Here is a 19,086-nt window from a genome sequence, read left to right on the forward strand (position 1 = left end):
AACAGTGGTGCCGTGTATCGTGTGAATTGGCGTGCATTCGTTTATCGCGGTAATTCGCGAGATAGCCACGGGCGTTTGGCGGTCGGCGGATCGTAACTTGTTAGGGCGATCTGACAGTTCCTTCGCGTTGCCTCGTCGCGACGTAATAGCGGGAGTGCCGTGTAAAGTAGTGTCGGGCGATCGTTGTAGGTATCTTTCGGTGATCGATGCGCGAGCGATCGTAACCTTTCCTTCCGCGAGTGTGAATCCGTGTGCCTGGAGCAACGACACGGCGGAGCGGGGGAGGAGGAGAGGCGGCCCGGAGAGGCATCGGGCAACGGCGGAGCAACCCCGAGGTGAGCGATTTTTCTACTTACCCGTTATTATTTGTCCGTTGTTCATTATACGCGTAATTAATTGCGGCCGTGTGCTGTAATTCGGATACCGTTTTGCTGCGTAATGTAACGCACGTAAGATATTTTTTTATTATTTGAAAACAAGATATAATTTCGCTGAATTCATACTTGGATACCGAATGCAACAATTGATTCTTATGCACGAATAAACGAATCGTCGGAAATTGAACTCGCCGAAATTATACACGAGTTGTTTCGACTTTTGTTTTAAAATACTTTAGATATTTAATTGTCGTTCAGAAGCTGACTAATTTTTGCAATTTACTTTTTATAAATTTTTAAATTTTCATATCGGAGTATATAATTAGCTTCTAATTTTATTATTGTTATTTTTTGAGATATTAACTATTTTGGGCGTTGCTATAATGTATGAATATGTTTTTATTTTACAGATCAACGTTCCTGTTATAACTCCGCTGCGGCGCATCGTTTGGTGAGTGTCAAATTATCCTTTATTTTGAATCGAAATTTTTTTGAATATTATTATGAAATTACGCAGAATATTAAAATCAGACTAATAGACGTGTGAATTATCAGTTGCTGGGGAAGGAGGGAGCGAAAAAAATGTCAAGTATCATTGGTAAATATGAGAGTGGAAAAAAAACAGCCCCAGACAATGTATGAGATCTGTGGTTGAGCTACTCGCCGAATTTTAAGTACCCTCGTGCCGGACTTGTCGCGTCGAGCTTTAAATGCGGTTGAACATTCCATAAAACATGGCACTCGTCATGGTTAGAGCACGCTCTAAAATCTCTATGCAGTCGGAATACTCTACTGTCAGAGTCACATTATTTATGCGAAACCTCTTCGCCCGATGGTCGTTTCCTCGCTATTTATTGGTCCTCGAGAATGTTCGCGTATTACCAAGTTCAGAATCGATTCCGACTGCGTCGAATAGCTTCTTAACTCGACATGTAGTTACGAGCGAAGAAACCATCTAGTAATAAGTAATCATTTCCAGAATACGCATATTTTTTCAAATAAATATTAGTTAAATTAATATCAAAATGTGTAATAATGTATAACAATGTTAATCGTAGTAAAAAATTACTTCAATTCGATTATTCATATTAGCTTAGAAAATAGCAATAAAATAGTAAGAGCAGCCCGATGAATTTTGATTTTTTTTAATTTAAAAAAAATGTAAATCTGCATAATCCACATACACAGAAATCACGAGGACGACTCTTTAAATCAGTCAAAGTAATTTCAGCGTCAAAGTAATTTCAAAGTAATTTTGAGCTTTTTATCACCGTTAGAGAATGCAAAATTGCTTTCAATATATTACGAAAAGATTGCCGCGTGTCAGCTGCCTGCAGTTCATGCGATAAAAGTTTTTCGTTTCGAAATTCCCTCTGTGTGTGTTTTTGGGGGAGCCGGTATTGCGCGCATCAATATTTCAGATAGAGGTGCTACTCGTTGCGCTTGGAATTCTCACGTCCGACACGTCGGTGAAACGAAAACCGGCGACGCTAATTAATTCAACCGCCAAATGAATTCAAATCGAAATGATGGGCACTCCTGTTTGCGCTGACGATCCGTCCGGTGACAAGAATGTTTTAATTACGCGCGCTGCACACCACGGCTGGCACACAAGCCGAGTCCAGGTTAATGCGGTAATTCACATGCACTTTGACTGTATTCGGCAAACATCGAGCCAAACTCGACAAGCCGGCTTCGATGTCACAGACCACCCTTTCGTTACCACCCATCCTTCCCGTACGCCGGCTTGTATATCGCGCGTTTCCCCAAGCTGAAATATTCGATACTCGACTGCACGTTTACAAGCTCGATTTCGACGGAAAAACACACTTTGCTCCGCGCGTTCTTGGAGGGTGAAATATTGATGAAATCTTGGTGCCGTATTTCGACAATGAAAAATGAGAAGCGTGCGAAGGAAGATCAAATTTTCGCAATGGTTTTGGTTTGAAACCTTTAGATGAATTCGGAGTTCATTCGTTAATCGTCGAATTTATGCACGACAAATTCATCGTCGCATACGTGATATCTATAAAATTAATCGCGGTAGATATTTTTTAATTATTAAAAAATCATTTATATAACATTTTTAGCAAAACATAACATTTATTCAGAATATCAGTAATGTGACGATGAAATCACTTTACTCGGTCAATCATCGTCAACGTCACGGCCTCGGATGGCAGCGATGCGTTCGCTAAAGTAACCGGTCGTCACATACTCTCTTCGCATACTTTCATTTTCCGCGTCTGCCGCGCCCAACAGCCCTCGCTGCTCTTTTCAGTTTAGTCGTGTTTCATTACTCCTCATTAGTCTTCCCGTGGTACTTCGTTCTCTTTCGTGTTGCACGCGGTCTCCCGGAAAAGCTCGCCTTGGCTTTGCGAGGGCAAAACATGGCGGGCACTTCAGCGGCACTTTAGTGGTGCGACTGAAGGCCCGGTCTTTCACACTTCCGAAATCAGTCGGTAGACCAGGCGTCGGCAAATAAACGTCTGTGAGTGGCGGGGACAAATTATGTTTGTCCAGCATTTAACGTTTTGCTAACACACGCGCGACGGCGAGTCAACCGGTACGTTCGATTTTGTCGACGGGTGACATTGTGTAACGAGCCTTTGTCCGCTAAATGCACGTGATGATTGTCGCTTGACAGTTCATTATTTTGATATTGTGTAGTTTTTTGCTTGTTAGAGAGAGAGAGAGAGAGAGAGAGAGAGAGGGAGAGTAACGGTTAACATATTTAGATAATTGTATCGAAGGCATAAAACTGTACCAATCGCCAAAATGTAGACTGCGAATAGCATGACGTAATAACGAGATATTATCTTTCCATAAATACACATTGATAAGTATATTAAGCATATCAAGCATGCCTTTCAACTGACGTATTAATAATTATAATTTTGGTCTTCAAAGAATATTATAATACTAAATTTAAATTTGAAACATAAATAGAACTATGGATTTGGATGTCGAGAAAAACAAATGAAAAGGCGCGTGTAACAAGTCACCCTTGGGAAAAATATATGTTTGCTTCCATCGCAAACTGTTGCTGCCGCTTTTGCTTGTACAAATGCAAATGTCACGTTCAGACCACGGCTCATCTCAAACAGTATAACTGAGAGGACACTCCATTATGTTGGCAGGATTTTGCAAAGAGACCAGAGTGTACCATTGCTTTTATTGCTTCAAGAAAAGCACTTGAAAGGGGGGTCGTGGATAATCATTTCAATGCATTTACATGTATTCACGTGCATTTTGATATCCAAATTGTTATTCACAGAAATTTTATATGCTATATTCCACACGAGAATAAATTTCTGATATTATTTATTATATTATTATTGAAAAAGATCAAAATCGCTATAAAATACTAAAAATTTTGTCATTCAATTCAGTTGAATCTATTTATATATGAACGAGTTATTGTAATTAAATGGAAGAGTTTGCGAATCAATGAAACGATTTTACTTCAATTTGGAAAATGTAGTAACTGGTTTTAACAAAATGCATCTAAGCAAACGCATCAGCAGAGAATGCGATAGAACGTGACGTAAAAAGTATACAATGCGACATTGTCAGGCGCGAGAAACTTCCAGGTTGTTGTTTTGTTTACTAAAGAATCTTACGCGTTTTGTACATACATTCTTGTCAGATACTGACTTAAAAGAACAAGAATTAACGTATAAATCTACATTAACTTATTTAACACGTGTGAGAGATAGTTTTGATAAATTTGACAATCTAGTTCATAAAATAGAAAACATATTCGATTAGAAATTATCACTTCTAACGTCGCAAGTTAAAATTTCAGACAGAATAGTCTATCTCAGCGAATTATTGATTGCTCAATTCTCAAATTTATGATAATTATTATTTTAAGATCATATTTTTTGGAAGGTGCATGAAAGATATAATTTATCTAATAGATATATAATGCGAAGGAGAGCATGCGGTTGATAAAAACGTTATTTGGACTTGGTTGGTGCGGAGTTGCGGAGTCAGTGTGCTAAAAGTATTGTCGTATAAACAGGCCGCGCGTAAAAACCGCTTGTATTCGTTCAGCAGACCCAACATTTCCTTTCTTCTTTCTCTCCACGTCTTTTTCTCTTCGCATCTCTGTCTAACGTTCGCTTAGCTTTTCTTCTTCCCCGTTATAGAGAGATCCGCGGTCTTTATAGACAGCTGCACTCACCTCGAGGCGGGGCAGGGGTTAAGTAAACACTCTTTACAATCTCACCCCCACAGCGCACTTCAGTCCCGTCCCTTTTTCTATGTCGGCACCATCTCTATCGGCGTCCCTCTCGATCCTTTAGCCGCTTTTCTCTCGCTCTTTCTCTCTCACGGCCGTTGCGGAACGCTGAAAGTTGACGCGACCCTCTCATTAACCACCATATTGGCTTTCGTTGTCAACGCTTTCTTGCGCCATGTCGCCCGCGTTCGTTCCTTCCGTCGCGGCTTCGAACTTCAGCTTCGCGTTCGCTCGATAAATGGAAGAACCGGGCCCGCACACCGCGCTTGTTCTTCGCCGACGTGCTATCGTCGAAGTGCTTCTCAATGAGTTTCTCCCGAGTTCCCTCTATCGACGGGATTGATCGTCTCCTCCCCTATTCGCGTAGCCTCAAGATGCATGTACACGGATTCACCAACGTGTGAGCACTTGAACTTGATATCTCGTCGGTGGCCTTTGCCGATCATTGTCAAAGCGCAGGTGAAATCTAAACACTTTAATCATAGAACGAGCGTAAAGATCATACACACCACACCCAAGTGCAGAGAAAATTTTTAAAGTTGTGCTTGTTTATTTTGGTCATATTACATAAGAGTCATTACTGAAACTTATATGTTTATATTATTTCGGTAAATCTCTATTTTCAATTATTTTTATTAATGTTATATATTTATACGGATAATTACATGAATAAGGAATATTAAATCTTAAATGCGTGCTTGAGATAGTCGCGTCAAGTGATTAGTAGGTAGAGGTATCTGTATAGTAAAATATTTAACATGATAACAAGAAGAATAATGGAAAGAAAATAATATAATACGGATTATTAAATGTATAATTAATAACATAACATGATACAAAGTATTGCAGAAATGTGATGGAAAAAGTAAACAAGTACATTGTAAAAAACCAAAGTGTAAAAATAAGACGATTTATAACAGGAATATAATATAATATATAAATGTATACATTTCTGTTACAAAAATTGCACAAATTTTACGCCCATTTGTGAAAGAGCAATTTTACTTGCTCTTTCTAGTGTAGAGAAAGAATAATGGTTTTAGTAACCTCATTACGCGCTGATAATAACGCGATATATAATTGAATGACAAGATTCTAAGTTATTATGCCCAGTAACACGCGATGCACGCAATCTTACTTTTTAACGAAGGGAATGTTTCAATTTAAAGATGTATTGATTTATTTTCTTACATTATGGAATGTCATTCGTGATATATGCTCACATGTGATACGTTTTTTTTCCTTGCACTCAAAAATTAAAAAGCAATATGAGATTCGATAAGATCAAAGCTAGATTGAAAGTAATACGCTTTTTGCGAGAGCGGGAATTTTTAGGTCGATTGACGGAATGGAAGGAAATCTCACGGAAAAGGGGAGAATTTTCCCCGCCTATCGAATAGCTCGTAAAGTTTTAACACCCTTGAGCCATGCGAGTCTACGGATAAAATAATATGACTGCGTTTCTCAAAAGTGGCTTTTTCGTCCCCAATCGCCTTGCCGGTTCGAATTCGTTCGATTTTAACGAACAACGGAGGAACTTTGAATCGTAAAACTTCTCTGCCGTATGAGACTGAAAAGAAACGCTATCCCGATAAGACTGGAACGTTCCAATTTCACGTAAATCTACGAAATAAATCGATCGTGTTGATTAAATCAGATATGAAAGATATAAGAAAGCACGTGCATGTCAAATAATCGATATATAATTTCTGTGCTTTATTTTGAAATGTATTTTTATCCCTACTTCGTTAATATAAATATCTGTACGTTGTGGAGGACTCTGTAATATATAAATACTGACTGTGCAGCTGGATATCTTGATAGAGACGGTCGGACAATAAAACAGCCCGATTCGGTCGGTACACGTGTTAAAAATATAGACAGTGCGGTTTCTGCAGAACGAATGTCGGAATGCAAATCGAGCGGGCGAGGCTAGCTCACGGAGATTGACAAAGCGACGCAATCACGATCCTCGGCGGGTAATTAGTTAGCAACGCGCAGCGAGGCTTGATCGCTTTCGATTTTTCTCGCGCGCGCCGCTCGTTAATTACTAACCACGATCGATACGCCACCGCGAGCGGTGAGATCACAGCAACGCGATACAACTAATTTTGCCGCTGCGTATCGCGCGCGGCTTATTTCCGCGGTCGTAATAAAAGGGCCCGTAATAAATTTAAAGGACCACGTTAATCGTCCTAACCTCGCGCGTTTTAAACGCGAAATGCGCGAATCGCATTCGCCGTGTTATGTTTATCAATTCACTGGTAATTATACCGCGGATACCCGAACTGTAGAAATTTTATGCCTCTATATTATTACACAATGATATTATATTATTTGCATTATATTAGTTAATCTAACGTACATCCCTCGAAACGTATACTGTTATCATATTGTTAATTTAGTTATTGTTAATTTGATTAGAACAATATAACTTTATTAATATAACTGTAATTTATCGCGCGTTAAAGGGTAAATCGTGCTAAAGAGTGAATCGGATTTTACATTAGAAACTCGTTCAGAAACTTCTTTTCAGCGACTTCAACTTACTCCGCTAATTCTTTTTGTCGTTAGGAGAGAGAAATAGTTGCTCTTACGTCCAATTACCGTTTGCGAACACGCTTTTAACCTTAATCCGACTCATCCTTCACTCTTATTCATTCACCGTTACGATACTTTTTCATCGCAGATTGGGCTTCACTCAATCGCGAGAATATGGGCGATTGGGGAACACCGATAAAGTTTCACGGCGTCAATTTCACGCTGCCGCATGAACTTTATTTTTAGATAGTGAACCGGCAGATCGTCGAAACAGTTTACCACAATATTTTCTATTGATGTATATTGTATACGGATACAAACATTCGAAAGCGAGACTCTTTCTCCAGGATTCTATCGAAATTTTCGTGCATTTACAAACGCGGGCACACGGTAATATATATCCGCGATTTTTCGCGATAGAAATTTTACTCTCTCCTACAAAAATCCTCACTGGGCTCGCTTCAATAGATAGCTCGCTAACCCGAGATTAAAAATACGAGTTTAATTAATGCATTCCACATCGCGCGGTTTGAGATAACTCCCGTTCTCGATAGTTAACCATTCCAGCACACCAGAAATGTAAACGTCAGTTTAATGCAATAACGAAAAACGTGTCGATAGTATTCCATCGAATGTAATTGTGATCACGGGTCAATTTATCTGTAAACACGATTCCCATCTCGGTCCATTCACTAGAATTGCATTATTTAATTATATTATAGAATATAGAGTAAATATTTTAAATATAATTTTTCTTTCCCGCATATACACACGCACACTTCCATGAATTAATGATTCGTCGTTACTGTATGCGATATAACAAACGATATATTTATAAATCTTTATCTTATAATACCGCGCGCGCTGTTGTAATTTTATAATCAAATAGAATGCATTAGAATCAACACGTTTATTCTTCTCTTTTCTTCATGTCATTTTCATTGTCATGAAACCAGTACGATTTTAATGAGCGACGAATGCTAACTAGTTTCCAACGTATCGACATGCGAGGATCGAACGACGTTCGGCAGTTTCGTCATTCAATTAAATTTCCATCTATATCGTATTATTAATCTGCCAACTCACCTGCGGTTTCTCGATCGAGCACGATGTCTTGTTCAAACAAGCCAATCAAATATCTTGCCGAGCTATCCCGCGGGACTCCACGACTCTTCGCTTCGATAAAACGTCATAAATCACACTGACGTACATAAGAGATCGGGAGTATTTATTAATTTAACCGAGACGGCCCCGAAATCCATTATAGGTGGTTACGAGGCAGAATACGATTAGCTACAATACGCGTCCTTCAACGGGGTGATGTCGGCCGTCATAAACTACCATCCACGCAGAAGATTCTTGAATGAGAGTTTCGTTGTTGAAGACGCGGGCAAGTCATGGACCCCCGCGTGTGCTCGATATATGGATTACCAACTGTGCTTGATGCACGATTAATAATCACCTGTTCCACTCTCCATCCCACAATACCAATCTTACCACTGAATACTACTGATAAATCGCTCTTATTTGTAAACGTATTTTATAAATGAAAATTATAAAAGACATATGGCTCTATACGTCTAACGAAAAATAGATGATCATTAATCTACCGTTAATACATTTACTTTCGCGAATGCGTATTTATAAGGTATTTTTCGGGATCAAGAAAGTGTGGGTGAGATCAATGTTGATGCGCAGATAAAATTAATTAAGATCCAAGCATGGGAGGAGTTATCAACCGCGGTGCGGGGGCTAGTCGGTGCTGAATGAGAAACGGGAGGGATGTGGGAGAGGGATGCAAGGGTGCGACAAAGGGGTAATGGAGAGGGAATATATATTTTTTACCGTTCCTGCGCCAGCACCGATGCGGATTAACGGCGAAAGTGGATAAACCGGGCGTCAAGGGCTGGTACCGGCGCAGGGGGGTACGTACTGCCAATAAAACCAAGGGACGGAGGGAGGGGCGAGGGTGTCAGTATATCACGTGGCTCTGGCTGGTCGTGTCCAACGATACAGTCCAATATATTATCCAGATAGCCATGCTAATTCAGCTATAGTCCCCACCGGTTTGCGCCTGACCGAGCGGCCTCCGTGTCACACGGTTGCTGTGCGTGTCGTCGTTTCCACACATATACACATGCACGCATTCACGCGCGCGCACACGCACACACACAAATATACACACACACACACACACACAACACACACTTACACACACTTACACGGCTGCGCATAGATACGTTTCGTCATCCCGACGGATCCAACAGTCTCTCCGCATAGTCGTCCTGCGTGGCAGGGATTTCAGGGGGCATTGCATCCTCGTTACACGGTATTATACGATCGGGCGCGACAGGAGAAGATTACGTTGCATCGCGCCGAGCCGCGTTTGACCGGAACGAAGATCCGCACGCATCCTGCGGGGTCCATTAATAGGTTTATTCTTGAACGATTACCAATAGCGCGTTTGTTATCGGTTCCGATATCGGAGAATGCTGTGTGCTGATAACGTAATAAGCTGATTGCGCGACCGGTAGACGCGTGGCGCAGCCGAGAATATATAACGAACAGGTTCGCCTCGAGTTGTAAGAGAAGATGTTTAATGTGTAGAGATAAAAACTCAGCTGAAGACACAAAAAGATGAATATGTACGCGTGTTTCTGGTTTTCTTATTAAATCTTTGTATGCTATACGTATATATATATATTGGCAATATTAAAAAAAAACATTTTCTATTAGCATATAAATATTTCTTCTATTGATTATTATCCGTCCGTTTTTTATAGAAAAATATTTTATTCACTTTTAATTTTTATATTGGAATTATGGCGATCGATAATTTTCGCATCGGCGCACATGAATTACCGTTGCACTTACGCTGGGACTGCACTGTTACGTCGCGTCGGAAAACTGTCGTTTCGTTCGCTTTGAACTCCTAATTGAAGGTGCTCGCACGTAACAAAGTCCGGAATACAATTTTGCCGATTTTGGTGTGTTGCGCACGAGAATGGACGTTATCCAATTTCGTTACTCCAGCGTTCGTATCGCTTCGTATCGAGAGAGGGAACTCTTCTAGAAAATAATATTACGCTACGTTTCGTAACCGCGAGAAATGTTTTGAAAATTTTTGATGGCTATATTAAAACAGAATGTTCAGTATGCGATAATAATTTATAAATTATTGCCTCGTTGAGCTCTTACTCGTGAAACATTTCGTGTCCAATTTTTCACAGTTAAGGGAGCGCGAGTTTATGATTTATTGTAGAGCGTTCTTTTAAAAAACTTTAAATTATTAATCTGACGTTATATTAAGAGGGATATCTCTGGAAGCACCAATATAGATCTATGAACTATTTTTTTCTCTCTCTCACTCTTTTTCTCCTCTCTCGGCTTCCCTTTCTCTCGCATAATATTTCCTCAACCTCCGGCTTAAAGGAATTAGCGCTTGTAAAGCGACGAAACATCCTCGTGTTACACCTGTCGTCGTGCAGTAAACTGGTTCCGACGGAGATACAGGCGCGTTTGCAACGGTCTCAATTAGCCTGGCTTCGCAGTTCGTTAGACCCTTTAAAACCGGTTTGCAGCGCTAAATGTTTTCAGTGACGGGAGCGCGCGAACGCATACACGCACACATGCGCTCACACACACACACACACACACACACACACGCACACACACACACACACACACACACACACACACACACACACACACACACACACACACGTACATACGCTTGAAAACGCATGTAGAAAGGATGAAAAGCAAGCGGAATGAAGGAAGTGAACCAAGGTCGTTTCCAAGTGAACGAAATTGCGTAACGCGAGACATCGAGGGGTGGTAACTAGTTTAACCTGTGAAATTTAGTATGGTTTATTCCGGCGGCGTGAAAACTTATATATTCTCTTACCTGATATTAAGATCGTGTTCTGTCGTATAAGCTTCGGTAATAGAAGCGAGGCACATAACGCACGATACGCCGATATTTATGGATACGATTACATTATTTTGCACTCATTTAACTGTTCGCCAATATGAACTTTGATTTATTTCAAATTATACAGAAATTATACAGCAGTGAGATAGGAAAAATATCGTTCTTTTCCAATAATACCCCATATATGAAGTACTATACATCTAGAGATAAAATGGATTCTTTATTGTATTAAAACAATTTCTACGTACTCATTTGTTTTATATATAGTACAGTACAGAATAAAAGACATTTATCTTTGTAAAAAACTAACGATCGTTATTGTACGGGTGTAAATAATGAAAAATTTTGGCACGAGAGAATCAGAGAATTGACAGACCAAATGACCCATTAAACGGAGTGGAAATATCGTCTGCGGAAAGTTCGTCCGTTACTGGCGGTCGAAGTAATTAAACTGAAAACGTGTCAAACGGACGTTTGTAATGTCAGCATTAACGAACACGTTTCTCACCGCGAGCAATAAAACTTCATAACTATTTCATAAACACAGATAGGTGGATTGTGCGAGAGATATCGATATAATTTATTTTTCCCGCTTATTTCCCCAGGGATCTTCCTCCTCTTGCCCAGATATTGAGACTTCTCCGAACGATACTCGCTTTTTTCGCTTTTCTGCACGCCTACCCCCTTTCAACTGAAATGAATTTATTTTTAAAAAGAATTGCGTACATGGTGAAAGCTGTATCTGCAACTGGACTTCGATTTATGGATAAGTGATTTGTGAAATGTATATATTTATCAACACTTGTCAGTTTTCGCATTCGTCATTCTTTTATTTTTTTACGTCACATTTTGTAAATGCAAAGAATGTTAAATCGAGACAATTCCAAAATTGTTTTGTGATGCATGCAAATTTAGTATTCGCAATTAACAAGTATAAATGGAGATGCATAATCAATCGAATGCTGATAAAAGCATAATTCGTGGAACCATTGAAACACCAAAAATTCCATGCAAAGGCGCTTCTTCGGCGTGTCTGCCCCCCCCCCCCCCTATTGAAGTCGACGATATTGCGCTCCCCCAGCACGCAGAATTCTTAATTAAGCACGCTACGATTTGCGAGGGCTTTTGATTTCAACGATCGGCCTTCCCTCGGCAATAAAGCCGCGACTTAGCTCGAAGTTGAGAGAACGCAGGGATCCCATCTCTATCCTTCTCACTTTCTCTCTCTCTCTCTCTCTCTCTCCCCCTCTCTCCCGGTGCGCGAGTATTTTCGCGCAAAAGTTAAATCCGCGCGCGTCGCGTACTCGAGGGCTACCTCGAGCGTACATTATTTCATTAACCGTGCTTTCCTCATCGACCTGCGCCATCCTCTACCTCCAACCTCATCGTTACCACTACTTTCGCAAGCGGCGCGGACGCCCTGTTCCCAGTTCAGAGAGAACGTGCCACGGACATGGCCGACGTCGGTGGGTAATAGCGTCGCAAGAATGAAACCAAGGAAGGCGGCGAAGATAAGGCAGGGCGACCGCTTCGCCGCGCTGCCCCATTCTAACAGGCTCTCCCTTCCCTCCTTTCCTTCTTCTCTCCTACCTCCCTCTCTCTCTTTCATATTAATTAATTTGCTCGAGAGTTTTAACGACTTATTGCACTTCAATTAACTCATTTTAAATTGCATAATCCCTACACCTCGGGGGGTTAGAAACCGGTACCCGCGATAAACTACAATGTACTCTCGCTTCTACGCCACGGGAGACCGAGACTGACCATGTTATGCACGTATAAAGTGCTGGGCAGTCGCATATAATTTTGCGTATTCCCTATACGGTCTATTGATTTCAACCCAAAGTAACATTTTACATTACTAATGACTTATTTCATTAACGTCAGTTTTAACTTGAACAGTAGTTTAACTTATTCTTTATCAGGCTGTGAGTCGGCTAAATCAAACTCAATTAGGTAGTAAAAAATAACAAATTAAGACCAACCATAAAATTTGCAATTAAATATAATTACGTCGAGAAATGCGATGTACAATACTAATCAATAAATTGGAGTTTACGTGGGGAACAGAAAACAGACTGTTATTCAGGAGACCACGCGTACAATCTCCGGAAACGTTTCAAAAAGTTCAGAATCGAGACGGGGGCTCGCATAGAAAGTCAAAGCTCGCTGCCGCGGGGGTGGCAGACCGCGACCGATCTGAAAGGAACGGGCTGAAGTTTGCGGAGGGGCTCCGGGATCGCCTGGAACTCATTCGTAAGCGAAGACCGATCCTGCCCGTAATTACAATTCGAACAAAGTTATGCCGGTTCGGAGCGGCGGAGGATGTGTCAAGTATTTAATCAGTGCCGGGCCGAGTCTCTCTGCGTGAGACAATGGGTGGCGACCAACTCTCTTATACGAAGCTTGTCCTCACCCCGTCGCGACATCCCTTGCCCTAGCGTTCGTCTACTTCTAGCACGACTGCGGGTGTAATTATGTCGACCTCATTTTAGAACAGCTTTACTTCTCTTTCCGCGCATTGTACTATTCATCCATACCTCCCTCCTCTATCGAATCTCTTGCATGTTCCATCTCATACTTTTCCCTTGTTTTTGTGCATAATCTCTGTCTCTCTCTCTCTCTCTTTCTCTTTCTCAGCATTCTAGTCTTACGTCTCTTTTTTAAAAATCCCGTACGTTTCGCGTATTTGTAATCTGTTTGTTATCTAACTTATGGTGATACATGAACAAATTTACGTCTACTTAGATGGCGTTTTTCCGACGGAATTCCAAAAATAAAAGTAGCTCAGTGGTATTTCGTTTGTAATCTTTGGTATCTGATCACGCGGGAGGCATGCTACCCCTGCAAGCCAGTACATCTACCCCTTGGTATTCGCCATCTCGATATACGGCAGCGACGTCTGTTCCTCGAATCACGCGCGGTCCGTACAAATTCCCGAGCTACACGCAAGCTGCACGTCAGTGGCTTTCGTAAAGAAATCCGTTTAACTGGCTAAATAATTACGTTCTTTCGGTATAAAGGTTAATCCTCTCAGAAACCGCATTATCCTATACTTTGTTTCTTACATCATTCTGTATTTTTAAATCGGCATTAATAAATGTAATTAGTTAGTACTATAAATATCAACTCATATTTTAAGTAATTTTATACTTCTGCGAGAAGAGAAAAAATGTTCTATTATTTGTCTAGTAACTAATCTATGGATATAATCTATGGATAACACACAACTATATCTATTGTTATATTATTTAAAGCAAAAAATCTCTCAATTAGAAAAACGTTGTTAATTTGATAATTATTGGCTTTTAGGTTATTAAAAGTTTTAAACATGCCTCAATTGTTGGCAAAGAAACGTCATATATTTTATAATATTTGACGCACTCTTGATGAAGCGTTTCAAACAAATCCGCTGGAAATGAGCACATTAATAATATTACAAAACATATTAATGCGTGCCTGTAATATATTAACTCGTGAAACGTTTTACAACTAAACGTATTCCTGATGAGAATGACGTGCATGGAATATAGAGCGTAACGGCATTGGTTTCCCCCGTGTATTGCTCGCGTGCGGTTACACAAATATGGACGAACGCACTCCAAATTAAGGTTTAGAGTTGGTACAAATCAGTATCGAAGTTATGGACGTGCCGAGCTGATAAATCTAAATCCCTCGCGATTGTCTGTCAATTATTTATGATTGGCGGCAATTTGTCCAATCGAGAATAAGCCCTTTCCTACTGGATGGAGTTTACCGAATGCCATTCAATGTTTCGGACTGTATTATCCGTTTCTCTCTACCATGTTTTTCTCGTCCGTGCGTAGTGCGCGGACATGTGTTTATAAAAAATCTAAAGGAAAACAATTAAACTCATATTTCTCAAAACATCTACATTGCACCGAATAGAAATGTTATCGTGAACAAGCTACGCATTGGTGTAAAGCGTAGTTTTGATAACAAACGTTACGTTATACTGAAAATTCAATCGGGGTCACGGAATTTCCATTTAAATTGTATTTTTGCACGGGATATAAATGTGCACTGCAAACCCAATTAATTAATTCTGACAATCAGTCCCGATCCTCTTCATCGTGAAACAACATATCAGGTGCAGCGACATTTCAATAGACATTACGTTATTGCAAAAGGTACAAAGATAACAACGCACCAAGGATGATATTGACGCTATTTCCAGCCATACAATACAGAAAGTTGAAACAAAACTGCTAAGCTTCTAGTACTTTAGCTCTGAAAAAGAAACTAGGCTTTCCAGCTTCATTCCAACGAACGATAAGCAACCGCATAAAAAGCTACTCGCGTGACACGTATAGAATTTTCGTCTTTTATTTTTAAGCTTTCTTTAAATATCGCAACTCTGATACTGCATTCTCATTTATCCATTCTGTTATTTATTTCAATAAGTTGATAATTAATCAAATAGTATAGCTGTGAGTTAACAAAACATTTCCGATAGCTCATCGGTGAAATCGCAAGTTCATACACCGGTGCTGATTGAAATAACGTGCACCAATCTCGTATATCGGGTCTTGAATGAAAGCGTCGCAACACGGCGTTAATTAAGCGAAACGAGAAAATTAATGATGACTAACTTTCGGCGCGTTGAATTACGCGCGCGCCCTCCCGACTTCGCCCGCGACATGTAATCATCGTGGCGATCGAGCCCTTTTTTTGTATCCGTCGAAATTTATTTGCGTGATGTTTCCCTAACAAGCCATTGCGTGACGGCTTTACAGGATTCAATAGAGGACCGGTCGAGTTTTTGTTCCTGCGTAGCGCTCATTTATGTGCGCCTCTCTTTTTCTGGTTACTTACTTAACTAAGTTTACGCAAAAAACTAACGTCGCGTGCGACGAGTTTTCTAGCGCGAACACACATATACGTCTATGCGACGTGGGGAAAAAGTTTGCGCACCGCAAGTAAATTAATTGCTCGTGCCGCAAAAGATCTAATTAATTTTGTTGCAAATTATTTTGGTTTCTTCATTCATATCATACTATGGTAATACGATTAATCATGCTCTTAAGAAGTGGAATTTTGCAGAAAATATGAAATTATAAATTTTATTAGAAATTAAAAAATCTTTCCTTATAATATTAGTACATAAAATTCGTATTCTCCGCAACACAGAGAAATTAATATGTGCATATGTATTTTTTTCTTAAATATTTATTATTTATTTCTTATATTACACAAGAGATTTTATCATATTAAATGATATAAATCAATCAATTTATAAATTATCTAACGTAATATTGTTTTTTAAGCCGCATTAATTTTTGATATAATTGAGATGAATGCGGTGTTATATTTTTCATAAAATATTTACACGTTGTTAAAAAGTTATAAAGCTCTACGCGAGAGTTGTAAAAGCTACACGCAAACTTTGGCAATTGATGACTTTATCAGCACACACAAATCAATCGAATTCACGGTTGAACACGATTGAATTAACATCTATATTCACGATTCGATAAGATAACGCATTTCTGTAAATATTCTCTTTGAATTTTTAACCTTTGAGTTATGTGCATCGTGTATATTAATTGAACGAGATTGCAAGCTGCTCCGTTTTGCCAAGTAACAAATTGTCTCTCTCTTTTTTTTTATTATCTGGTCGCGACACTTTGCTATGTTGCTATCCTTCCGTCCTTCTGTTATATTTCTGCTTTGTCAACTGTTTTCTCTATCTTTCTCCCGTTTACGGACCACCCACGACTTTGGCCAGCCCTTCCACTCACGTCAGCTTAACGTCACTCATGCTCGTACGGCAGGCCCTTTTTGTCACACTCCGCTCTTCTTGCGTCTCTCCTCATTTCTCTTTACTCTTCTTTATCCTACCGTGTACTATTTTAAAGCGCGGGTTCGAACTGACAGCTCCAGCGCTAAATATTCGCTAAACGTTTGCTGTACGTTTAACCAGCTATTATCAGCTGTCATCTAACTAGTTATTTACGCAAGAGTGACAGATTGCTTGTTAAATTAGATAATTAAGTTAAATCATTGTCATTTTTCGTAAAAGATAAATATCTTTGTAAAATAATTATCTACATTATTATTTTACGGGTATATGAGAAAAGTGGAAGGCGTCTTATGAGAAAAGTTATATGAAACTTAAACTGTGCTTGTGTTAACGATTGTTCAAACAAGTTTTGTTGTAGTTGTAGACGATAGCTGCATAAATTAATAGTAGTAAATATTGAAAACTTATATTCTCTTCTTGTCGGTAAAAATACGCGGCACATTCAATAAAGAGCCATTTATAATCCGATATCAGAAAAAGATTGTCTGACACGAAAAAATGCAAAGTCACACTTGTTGCTCATTTGAAGATGAACATAAACAATGGAGCCATTGTTACTTCATCGAGATTTTTCCCGTTTCTCTGATCAAACATTAAATAATTCTTTTACTTACATAAGTTTGCTCTATAAAGTATTTCTTACGTAACATAATAATACTCAAACTACAGAGTTAGATAGACATCACGGATAAAAACTCACCAGTCTCACGTTGACGCAGCAATTTCCACTTCGGAAGTCTAACCAAAGTCTGTCTCCCACCGCTTTTTCCGTCCGTACTCTTCGGCCTCTATAACTCTCTCGTCATGTCACGTTCTAACTGCCTTCCCGCGGTCCCCGGAGTCTACTTTACACAGATTGCACTGCACGTCACAGCTGTCCTCCCTTTCCGTCTTTCCCTTCCCCCGTACAAACTCTTTAACAGTCGGAAAATATATCAAGGGTCCGCACGGCAGAGCGCCAGTCAAGTCAACGAGATATTAACGCTCTTTCCGTATCGCACAATCAGTGTCCGTAAATTCGAGATCGATGGATAGGATATCGGCCGTTTGGAGAACCCTCCGGGAAGACTATGAGACTTTCGCTCTAACCTCGTGATTGAGCATGTCGTTGTCACGTGGTCAAGAGGAGGAAGAAACTGTCTGTCATGAGAGGTTTCAATTGCTTCTTCAAAGAGGTTTTCAATTTCAAAGTATAAATGTAAGAGACTCTCTCAGGAACGCCAAGAAACGGAGATGTCTCGAGAATCCGCTCGTCTGAAAAAGTAACGTCATAGACTTATCGGTGGTTACGATAGTTCAGAATTTTTGCCTGACAAGTGATTCATCTGTGCGCTCTGAAACGAGATTCCTCGAGGTCGTATCTCGGGATATAAGTCGCGGCACGTTCGCGAGATCGACGGACGCGTATCGCGCGGCCTCCGGTTTTTCGTCCGCGCTGCCTGCCGTCCGGTCACGTGGCGGTGAGCGCCACGTTCATTGATCGCGGGCGACCTTGGTGTTGTGTGTCGCTATGCAAGCTCTCGACGATGAGGTCAGTGCATGCATGGGCCGCCGCTGCGCGCCAGCCTGGACGAGCCGCTTGGAGGATATTCTCGCCGCGTCACCGTGGCGCGTTCGCGCCGAAAGATCGACGCACGAGGAAGTGGGCTACGGCGAGGACGAGAAGTGATTCGTCCCGCGTGCGGATCGTAGGGTCGTTGCATTCGCGTGTGGTGCCCCGGTCGGCGGCACGAGTCGAGCCGAGACCACCCACGTCTCTCTTTGGTGCCAACACGCTCGTGTTTATGCTCGGGTACGAATACGTTCTCCAGAGCTCACGAGGAGGAATACGTCCGTTCGCGAACTGTTCGCCAAACGTACTGAGGAACCCGGCGGCTGGTTCGCCGGTGACGTTATGCCTCCGCGGGTTCGATTCCCGGATGGGCATGCGCCACGTTCTGTACTTTCGGGGGGAGGTTGCCGCCGCTGCTGCTGCTGGTGCTGCTGCTGGTGGTGCTAGTGGTGCTGCTGCTTACTGCTGCTCGTGGAGGTGCATCCACCACTGGGAAATAGTTGCCATCGGTGGGGTTGTTGAGGGCTATCTTCCTTTCGTTCTCTGCCTATCGCGCTTCCCTTCGCTCTCGCGCCATTCCTGCGCTTGTCTCGTGCCGTTTTTGCCCTCGTC

The 19,086-nt window shown here is 40.9% G+C and overlaps 1 protein-coding gene across 8 annotated transcripts in view; it reads right to left on the reverse strand.

Moving 5' to 3' along the window:
- The window catches only part of Ten-m (teneurin transmembrane protein Ten-m), a 515,153-nt gene extending 496,376 nt beyond the window's left edge, over positions 1-18,777 (reverse strand). For 6 of the 8 annotated variants that reach the window (XM_071707983.1, XM_071707972.1, XM_071707975.1 and 3 more), the window contains exon 1: positions 17,623-18,777. The gene's annotated coding sequence lies outside the window, so the exon portion shown is untranslated. The remainder of the gene's footprint in view (positions 1-17,622) is intronic. The other 2 variants (XM_071707980.1, XM_071707979.1) reach the window with 1 other exon arrangement.
- Between the last annotated feature and the right edge of the window lie 309 nt (positions 18,778-19,086).

Source organism: Temnothorax nylanderi, unplaced genomic scaffold (genome assembly GCF_030848795.1).
Source record: "Temnothorax nylanderi isolate EJ_2023f unplaced genomic scaffold, tnyl_v1.0 TNYL_tig0063_pilon, whole genome shotgun sequence".
In the NCBI taxonomy this organism is placed as follows: Eukaryota; Metazoa; Arthropoda; class Insecta; order Hymenoptera; family Formicidae; genus Temnothorax; species Temnothorax nylanderi.